Source organism: Spodoptera frugiperda, chromosome 9 (genome assembly GCF_023101765.2).
Source record: "Spodoptera frugiperda isolate SF20-4 chromosome 9, AGI-APGP_CSIRO_Sfru_2.0, whole genome shotgun sequence".
NCBI lineage: Eukaryota > Metazoa > Arthropoda > Insecta > Lepidoptera > Noctuidae > Spodoptera > Spodoptera frugiperda.
The window spans coordinates 2620766-2630940 of NC_064220.1; positions in this window are offsets into that span (position 1 = coordinate 2620766).

The window sequence follows — 10175 nt, forward strand, 5'->3', positions numbered from 1 at the left end:
GGTAATCCGGCAAGGAGGTTAGCCGCCTCTCCGGAGATCGTGCGATATCCGCGGATCACCCGGATGGCCATGACCCTCTGGGACGTGAGCAGCGCCCGAGATGGCCGCCGCATCAGGTTCGGCGCTCACACAGGGGCGCCGTAGAGGGCCATGGACCGCACGATCCCCGCGTACAACCTCCGGCAGGAGGCATTTGGCCCCCGAGGTTGGGCAGGAGCCGCTTAAGCGCAGCCCCCGTCCGTTCCAACTTAGGAGCCAAATGTCGGAAGTGCTCCACGAAGTTCCATCGACTGTCGAGGACGAGTCCTAGGTACTTCATCGTCGTCTCGACGCCGATGGTAACCCCTCCTGCCGTTATTTGGGACCCATCCGGAGGTGGCGCGTTCCCGCGGCCATGAAAGCACATGGCCTCGGATTTGTGGAGCGCCACCTCGAGTCCCAATTGCCGGATCCTTGCAACGACCGTCGCAACCGCTCTCGCCATTAAATTGGCCGCCGCCTGGTGCGACCTCCCGTGCGCCAGCACCAGTGTGTCGTCGGCGTAGCAGACTACACTGACGCCGTTTGGAAGGTCGGTGCGCAGCACCCAGTCGTAACCGATGTTCCACAGGAGCGGCCCTAAAACCGAACCCTGTGGAACACCGCGCGACATCTCTCGCCGATTCCACTCACCTTGGTGACCGGGGTACCTGACGAACCTATCCGTCAGGTAGGCCTCGATGACACGACGGAGATAGGTAGGCACCCAGTATGCAGCTCCAGGGTAGGGAATTGAATGCGTTGGCGATGTCCAGAGACACCGCCACGACGACCCCACCCCTGGACACTGCAGTCCCCGTCGTGAGGTCTCTTACGCGCATGATGGCGTCCACCGTGGAGCGCCCTCTACGGAAGCCGAACTGGCCGTCCGCGAGGTCCGGCCCAAATTCAGACAAGTGCGCGACGAGGCGGTTCGAAATTATCCTTTCGAAGACTTTTCCCACCTCGTCGAGCAGCACAATGGGCCGGTACGCGGACGGAGAGTCCGCAGGGCGCCCCGGCTTCTTCACGAGGACCAGTTTTCCCGACTTCCACTGAAGCGGGAACTGGCCCTCTCCAAGCATGCGCTGTAGAGACCTATTAATCGAGGCCCGAGAGCCTCCGAGGCCAGGACCCACGCCTTGCCATGCAGGCCATCGGGTCCTGGGGCGGTGTTCTTGGCGCCCATCCGGCGCACCGCCGCTCTCATTTCTGCCTCGGTCACAGATTTTGGGAACTTAGGAAGTTAAAAATATAATAGTCAACAGCAGATAAATAGCTGTAAATAGCGATTGCTTTGCGAGATTAAGTTTGGTAAACAATTTATAATTTGCCCGGCTTCCTCAAATACAATTTTTTTTTTCAATTTTTTTTTTAATCGGTCCCGACTGCTTAATTTTTTCTTGTTTTAGGGTTTTTTCAGTTTCATGTTATAAAGAAACGCAGTCGGGTTTTTTAGTTTTTTAAATTACCTTTTTTATTTCATTTTCTTTTAGTTTTATTATTTTTATAGTCACTCTCACAGTAAATACGAATCAAACGACTCCTATCAAGCTGAAATCCATCGAGTCGTTCAGGCTAGGGAGTGAGAAATATTCGAATTTGGCGCCAAAAATCCGCCATTTTGTTTTTTTATTATTTTAATGTATCCAGTGTCACTCTCACGGTAAATACGAATCTAACGACACCTCTCAAGCCAAAATCCATCAAGCCGTTTAGGCTGCAGAGCGTGCCAAACAATTATACATACATACATACATACATACTCTCGAAAAACATAACCCTCCTTCTGGCGCAGTCGGGTAAAAAGATACTTTACTTGGTAATGATTCAGTAAATATCAACACTGTATAGAAGAAATTGGGTCCAAGTAAGTTACTTATCCATTTTAATCCGTCGTCAACATCGTCATTGCGTCTCAATGAATAGGCCTCTAAAAACACACACAAAACGGTTCAAATTAATTCTTAATTTGACATACCACAGTCAACAACTCCATATTTCATTGAGTCAAGACCTCAAGAGTCCAGTAAGGAAGGTTTGCATGTAAATAGTTAATGTTGACAGGAGTCTTAACCTCCCAAGAAGGGTCCTCTCGAGAATGACCCCTGCAGTTGATGTGCATTTTAAATGAAATGTCTTCATCGAACGATAAAGACATAAATGACGAAACTGAACTGTTGTTTATTTGTTTTCTTCTACATTAAAATATCTTTACTGTGTTAACCAAGCCTTAATGTAATGAGAAGCAGATGATTTTTTTACCATTATGGAGAAAAAACAATTAATTCTATAATAGAAAAGAGCCTATTCCTTTTTAAAAGGCCAGCAACTGTGATTCCTCTGGTGTTGCGGGTGTCCATGGGCGGCGCTGATCGCTTACCATCAGGTGATCCGCCTGCTCGTTTGCCCCCATATTCTATAAAAAGGAGGATTTTGTTATTAAATTCTTCTTATTTGTGCACTTTGGTCATTTCTGATTGTTACATATTTTCATAATATTTTACAGTAAAGCCGCAAAAGAAACTTCGAAAGCAAAATAATTTCAATAGTAGGTATACACCAAAATTGCCTGGCTTATAGTGCCATATGATATTACTGTAGGATTAGAGATTATTCCGTCCCACAGAATTTTCGGTAATCCTCTCCTAATGACACTTTAAGACTCACAAGAAACCCATATACTAATTGCCAATTATTATCAAAGTTGTTTGTCATTCAGTCATATACAATAACACAAACTATTTTTTTATGCAAGCGAACAGACGGGCCATCTGATAGTAAGCGACCAGCGCCGCTCATAGACACCCGCAACACCAGAGGAGACACAGGTGCGTTGCCGGCCATGTACAAAGGAATACACTCTTTTCTTGAAGGTCATATCCGTTCGGAAATACCGCAGACGACATCTCATTCACTTTTTATTTGTATTGTAGATCAAAAATAAAACAAAAGCCAATTCACAACTGTACATGAAAGCAAGAAGTTACTCGTACCTGACAACGCATGCAGGGGAGATTCAAAAAGCCCGCTGCAGTTGAACAGTGAAATTTCTATTACGCCGTGAGATTTCCAATTTCCGTCCGTCCGTTGGCTTTCATAGCTCTTCCAATCAACTGCCAGTAGGTTTACCTAGCCCACATGAAGCGTAAGTAAATATCTTTTGAAAATACTTTTTTTTATATGCAAATGGTTTTTGCTCACTCAAGGATTTTAATACCTAATAATGGCAAGGGGACGTAATGTTGTTTTAGAAAGACTCAGGGTAGCTTTAGCTTTTAGCTTTGCCCTACAGTGGGACAATCATGGCTGAAATCTAAAATCTAAGGGTGCTTTTCACCAGAGATGTGCTACGCTACGTTGGTGCGGATGCATTTCGCTTCCACCAATATATTCATTGGTACACATAATTTTACATTGATGGAAACGAGTTGAACTGTTTTTTATATGAAAAGATGCGTGCTACGGATGCGTGGTATGGATGCGTGCTAGGGATGACTTCCCTAACTATCGATACAGCGCATTTCTTCTTGATATTGTTTCATTATTCACACAGCTTAGCTTAGTATCAGTGGAAAAGTGAAATAACTGGCATTAGCGGAAGTTTTCCTTTTAGCTGATACTTAATTCTTAATACAAGTCAAAATGTTACCATTCATTAGTAGATCTATCTTTACGGAGTCCGAAACTTACTACTGTTATCAAAACCAATAACCCAATATCTATGTAGCTAGCTATAAAAGAAATTCTCCGGACATCTACAAGTCACCAATATCACGACCCTTTCTGATAAATTTAATATCCAATAAATTGTGAGGTTCTTAATTCCGGTCACAATTCAAAGTAGATGAGATACTGGATCCAAGGTTTGAAGGAAAGTATATTTGATCCCTTGGGATTAGAGATGACAGACCTCAATTGACCTCATGCGGATATTGTCCAATAGAAACCAAAATATGTTACGGATAACTATAGCAGGAATGAAACGAATATGCGTTTCCTGATCGAATATTTACTAGTCAGATGAACGAAAGTTGTGTATTGCAGGAATGACTGCTATTATTATTATGCAATGCTACATAATTGTATTAAAAAGTTTTTTTTTCTTAGTATCATATGTATGCAGTTGCAGCAGTGTCTGCTTTAGAAGCAACACCTTTAACAGCTATACACACACACACACACACACATACATATAACAAATTATTGTATTTGTGACTTTATATTGTATCATCCATAATTTTTAATTGCAAGATATCTTAGTAATAATAAAATTTCTTTGGTTTTGATTGTTGTAAACTGTGCGATCTATTACGATGGAAAACCAATACAAAAGTGAAGTTACTACAGAATAAATTAAACACAAAATATATACATATACCTACATAACCAAGTAAACTATTCGACTAATATTAAAAAATGTAGGTATGAAGTATAAGTACTTATTGCTATTATTCGTTTCATATTATGTATAGTCAACATAGATCCTGATTATACCTTGAGTAGTATTCACACTTGAAACACATTACCGACAACAACGTTGACGATTACAATAATACCTACTTATATTTATACATGTCAACAGCAGATAAACAGTTTATGTATAAAGATCCATAGCGAGTAATGTAGTATACAGAATAAACCTAGCTTTACCTACAAACGATAAACGTGGAAGTGATTTCTAAGCAATACTCAGGAGAAATACATTTCTAGTGTATACATAGGAGACCGCAGACGACACAATTTTAGGGTTCCGCCGAATATACGGAATCCTTCTAGTGTTTGGCGTAAATAGATATTTATTCACCAACTAGCTTCTGCCAGTGGCTTCGTTCGCGTTCCCGTGGTTTAAAAAGTATCCTATCACCTAAATCAGTTCACACCCTATCTGTATACGAAATTTCATTGAAATCCGTTCAGTAGTTTTAGCGCGATTGACGGACAAAACGTCCGAATATCTACACAAATTTTCACTTTTATAATATTAGTGTGATTATATAATTATTATTTTCCAAAAATTTTTTTTTTTTTTTTTTTTACATTTAATGGGTCGACGTTTGACCGCTATCTCACCTGATGGTAAGTGATGATGCGGCCTACGGTGGAGCACGTCTGCCCATAAGCAACCTATTCACTCGGGCCTTGAAGACACCCAGGTTATACCCATCAGGAAACACAGACTCCGGCAAGGAGTTCCACTCCCTAGCAGTTCGCACAAGGAAGCTTGAAGCGAAGCGCTTAGTGCGAGTTGGTGGGATATCTACCATGAAGCGGTGACGCCTCGCCGATTGTCTTGTGGTTCGATGATGAAAAGGACTAGGGGGAATCAAGTTGTGCAATTCCCCCGCACACTCTCCGAAATGTATCCGGTAAAAAACGGAAAGGCTTGCGACCTTGCGCCTGTGTTCAAGGCTTTGAAGCCGGGCCTCCACAAGCGCATCATCGTTGATGAGCTTCTTGGCACGCCTTTCAATGTGTTCGAGCGCATCTAGCTGGCATCTAGCCGAGCCGTCCCAAAGGTGAGAACAGTACTCCATACATGACCGAACCTGCGCTTGGTACAGGCTCAGCAGTTGTTTCGGTGTGAAGTACCGTCTCACCTTCGAGAGGATACCCAACTTCCTACCAGCCAGATGCGCCTTCGACTCTATATAAGAGCCGAAGTTTAGCGTTGGCGATAGAGTTACGCCAAGAAGCTCTAGATGATCCGATATTGGAACGGATACATTTCGGAAAGTAGGAGCCAGCGGAAATTGACTCCGTTTGGCAGAGAATAGACACGCCTGGGTTTTGGTAGCGTTGAACTTGACCAAGTTGGCGTCACCCCAATCGGAGACCGCCTTCAAGGACGAGTTCAACCGTTCGACCATGGATTCTCTTAGAGACTGGATCTGTGTTCCGCTAGTCCGCGCATCGGACACATACCTTTCAACAACTGTGCTGTCATCTGCATACCCAAAGATACCGGGCTTAAGCAGGTCGTTGATGTGCAGCAAAAAGAGCGTTGCTGAAAGTACTGACCCCTGAGGGACTCCGGCGTTGATACCAAATTGGTCAGACGAGCAGCCATCGATGACTACTCGAATTGACCGATCCCTCAGGAAGTCTGCAATCCATCTGCACAGATCAGCGGGAAGTCCATATGCAGGAAGCTTGCCGATAAGGCAGTCGTGCCAAACCCTGTCAAAGGCCTTCGATATATCGAGAGAGACCGCTATTGCCTCCCCGTGCTTCTCGATGGCCTCGCTCCAAATGTGGGTGGCATACGCAAGAAGGTCCCCAGTGGATCGGTTGCGGCGAAACCCATACTGCTGATCGCTGAGGAGGTCGTTACCTTCAAGGTATGCCAGGAGCCTGTTGTTGAGTACACGTTCCATACTCTTACAGAGTATGGACGTGACCGAGATTGGTCGGTAATTGTTAGGGTCGGCACGACTATGTTTTTTGGGCACAGGCTGCACGTTGGCCAGCTTCCATGCAACCGGCACTTGACCAGTCTCCAAGGAAAGTCGAAACAGGCGTGTCAGGATTGGAGACAACTCAGGCGCACAGGTTTTTAAAACCACGGCCGGGATTCCGTCGGGGCCACTGGCCTTGTTCACGTCGAGATTACGCAACGTCTTATACACCTTGTATTTGGCTATTAACTGTTCTTTATCGGTTCTTCATCTTTTGACTGCACGGTTGGTGCGGTGGCTGGGCAACTGGCTGCCGAGCAACGGGTAGCGGGTTCGATTCCCGCACGGAGCAACACTTTGTGTGATCCACAAATTGTTGCAAATACACATGACACCCAGGTGTCATGTGTATGTGAACTTGTATATTTGTAAATGCACCCACGACACAGGAGAAAATCCTAATGTGGGGCAACGTTTTTTTAAAAAAAAAACTGTTCTTTATCGTTTGATTGTTAAAAATTAATTCATTGTACCAATTGGCTGCTAAAACGGTACAATAAGGTTTAACTTTAATAAGCTGATTATATAATGATGATAAAGAGGAGGAGACAAAATAGTTTGTTTATTGTATTCCTGCACTCTTAATATGGGTTAAACCCTGACTGACTTCTTCTTACAGAACCTGATTGAAAAAGGAGTTTCTCGCTCGTTCTTCTCCATAGGAAACTACACTTTGGAACAAGCCAATAGCTTCACTAGAGGACTGACCGACAGACAGGCATTTTGTTTTTGTAAAAAAAAATATTTGCTTTGTGTGTGCCTTCTAGGTCTATTTGAAATAAATAATTTTGACTTTGAGAACTCTACTCATCGTACTTCTACGAAAACACACCACCACCTGACATCTTTGTATACATACATACCTACTAATAAAGTTTGCACGACCAAGTAAGCAAGTTCCTATCTGTATAAACTTCCTTGGGTTACATGTTTACATTTGTGGTTCACCTCAATTGAAGCGAGACTTTATGAACATACAGACCTCTTCGACAGTGCACCGGTGTAGTTGTTTTTATAGTTAACGATTAGTCCAAACAATCGGGTCATCGTGATTGTAAAAATGTTAAAAATCAACGTGTCACCCGAAAGGGCTTAGCCTTATGTTGTTCAAGATCTAAAGTAACAATTTCACCCTTTTATACTGAAGAATTACTTGTTGTATATCGAATTGCATGTGAAGTTTTACACATGTAAAGCTGCCAACGGTATCAGTGTACTCCAATATTCAATATGTTTAAATCCCATGTAATCAGAAGAGTAATTTGCCATTTGGCCATTTCCAGACTCTATGCTACTACTGAGAAAATTTCGAAAAAGAAAAAAGCCCAGCAATGGCCACAAACCCGGGAATCAAACCCAAAACCTCTGGTCCAAGCAGTTCAAGTTACCCCTTGAACTTGCTTCGTTGTAAACTTCGTTGTTTTCTCACGGCAATTATACATATCTAAAATCGTAGAAAAGTGCTGTATGTACATTGAAAATAAAAATAAAAAAAAAGCAGGGGTTGTTGTTATGTCGATGTCGAACCCAAAAATGTTTTCAAGTTTTTTTTATGTCTGAATTGTCTGTTTAATCAACCAGACTGATTGTCTGTGTGTCTATGCGCGCTAATCGCCAGAAACCGCTGATCCGAGTTGGATGCGGTTTTCACGAATATATTGTGGTATGCTTGAATTTACATTTACCATGTCAATCGGTTCATAAATAAAAAAGTTATGTCAAATTAAAGAATCACGTCGAACACTATTCTTGCTTATACGGCATTAATCTCCGCAACTATTAGACGGATTTGGTTGAAATTTTACAGATTAGTTTGGAACCTTCAGAAAGGATTACGATAGGATATTAAATTCAAACGCAGGGCTCATTATGTTGATTTTTGAAGAGTTCCCAGTAACCTCAACCACACACAGAAACACCACGTAAGCGTTGTTTCATGCCGTGGTATCGTATCACTCCGGTCGAGCCAGCATGGCTCTCCCACACAGTATTCATGCGTATACTATAAAAATTCCATAAATAAAAACGATATATGCAATCCAGTTACTAGTAGACCTGAAAACCCTACTACAAATCCTTCCGATTTATCGTACGACACCATAATCTTCGTAGGATGGCATAAAAGGAAGTTCTGCAATCTTCATATACACTCTGTTGGGAGTGCAACTCTTGATTTGACTTGTTGAACTTTGAGATAGGCTTCTCCGAAATACGTAGGTAACGTAGTCACAGTCAAAGTCAAATCATTTATTCCAATTAAACCATTAATTCTTAGATACTTTTGAAACGTAGTCTGTCAGTCCATCAGTGAAGTTATAGTTCAGTGACTAACACTGTGCTTTCTTTCACCATTTGACTGCGATTGTCTGTATTGTCCTTCGCCATTTACTTATTTTGATACGGTGCGGTGTTGAAAACATCATGTACTGGACACAATTCCAGACCGCTACTACTGAGAAATTTTCGAAAAGCCGAAAAAAGCCCAGTAATACTTTGCCCGACTCGGAATCGAGCCCGAGAGTCCTGCAATCACTGGACCAACGAGGTTACGTATTATCGTAATGTTAATAAAATTCTAATTTTAAGTTATAGTGTCTCCTTTTTACCCGACTGCGCCAGAAGGAGGGTTATGTTTGAACGTGTTCTAACGACAAATACCTAGATACTGCGAAACACTCAAATACATGCAATGCTGCAGTTCACTCTAAAGTTTTACAGTCACGTCGAACCTGAAACAGTAGTTCTAGTAGTTCCAGTAGTTCAGTGTTCTGAACTCTATCTATCGTACATCCCACACATACCGAATTGCAACCTCGCAAGTTTAGTGATTTAATCACAGAATGTAGTAACACATGTAGGTTTGTTTCATGTAGAAGGGCACTTATCAAACGAAATGTCTACTTTTCGCCAGATTAGTTAAGAATGTCTACATACTATGGAATGGATAAATGCCTAATTTTTATTTTAATAACCGTTTTATTATTTTATTACGGAAATAAATACTCTCTAAGATATATCGATTTGGAATATCGCGTGATGTCACTTCAGCTTACATTTTATGCGAAGAAATGACGTATTTGCTCCCACTCATAAACTTTGATGCGTTTTATTTAAGTATTATTCTTCTATCTTATATGACAAAATAAAAATATATGTGTCTAATATTATTTCATTACCCAACTGACGAGCTAATTCGATTTTTAATTTTTATACCCCTTTATTATCCCTATTGCCATGGACCGGTACTTAGATTTCTGATAACATGATGGATGAGTCAAATGAGTTCTACTGAACCACAGTTAGTCTCTTGGATGATTTGACGGTCGGGAAACAAAATCAAAAACAAAATCATATCTACTGCGTTAAAAATAAAACCGTATTTGATGATTTTGTTAGCTACTAGCTAGTACATACTCGTACCTACACTAGTGTTAAATCACATCAAAGCAAAATATAATTGGACACCCTTTTTATGTTATTTCTGTCCCTATAAAATTGATTTATTCTCTCAAAAGGTACCTGTGTATGTAGGCAACGGGGCACCTTTAAGATTTCTGTCCCAGGCTTGTCTAGCCTAGATTAATGCGTAGGGTCTAACAACGGGCCGTCTCGTACATATCTCAGGTACCCAGGTACCTGGGATTTCAGAAACTAGATCCTAAGATTCAAATCTTATCTGTCAACAGAGTAATAGCTCAA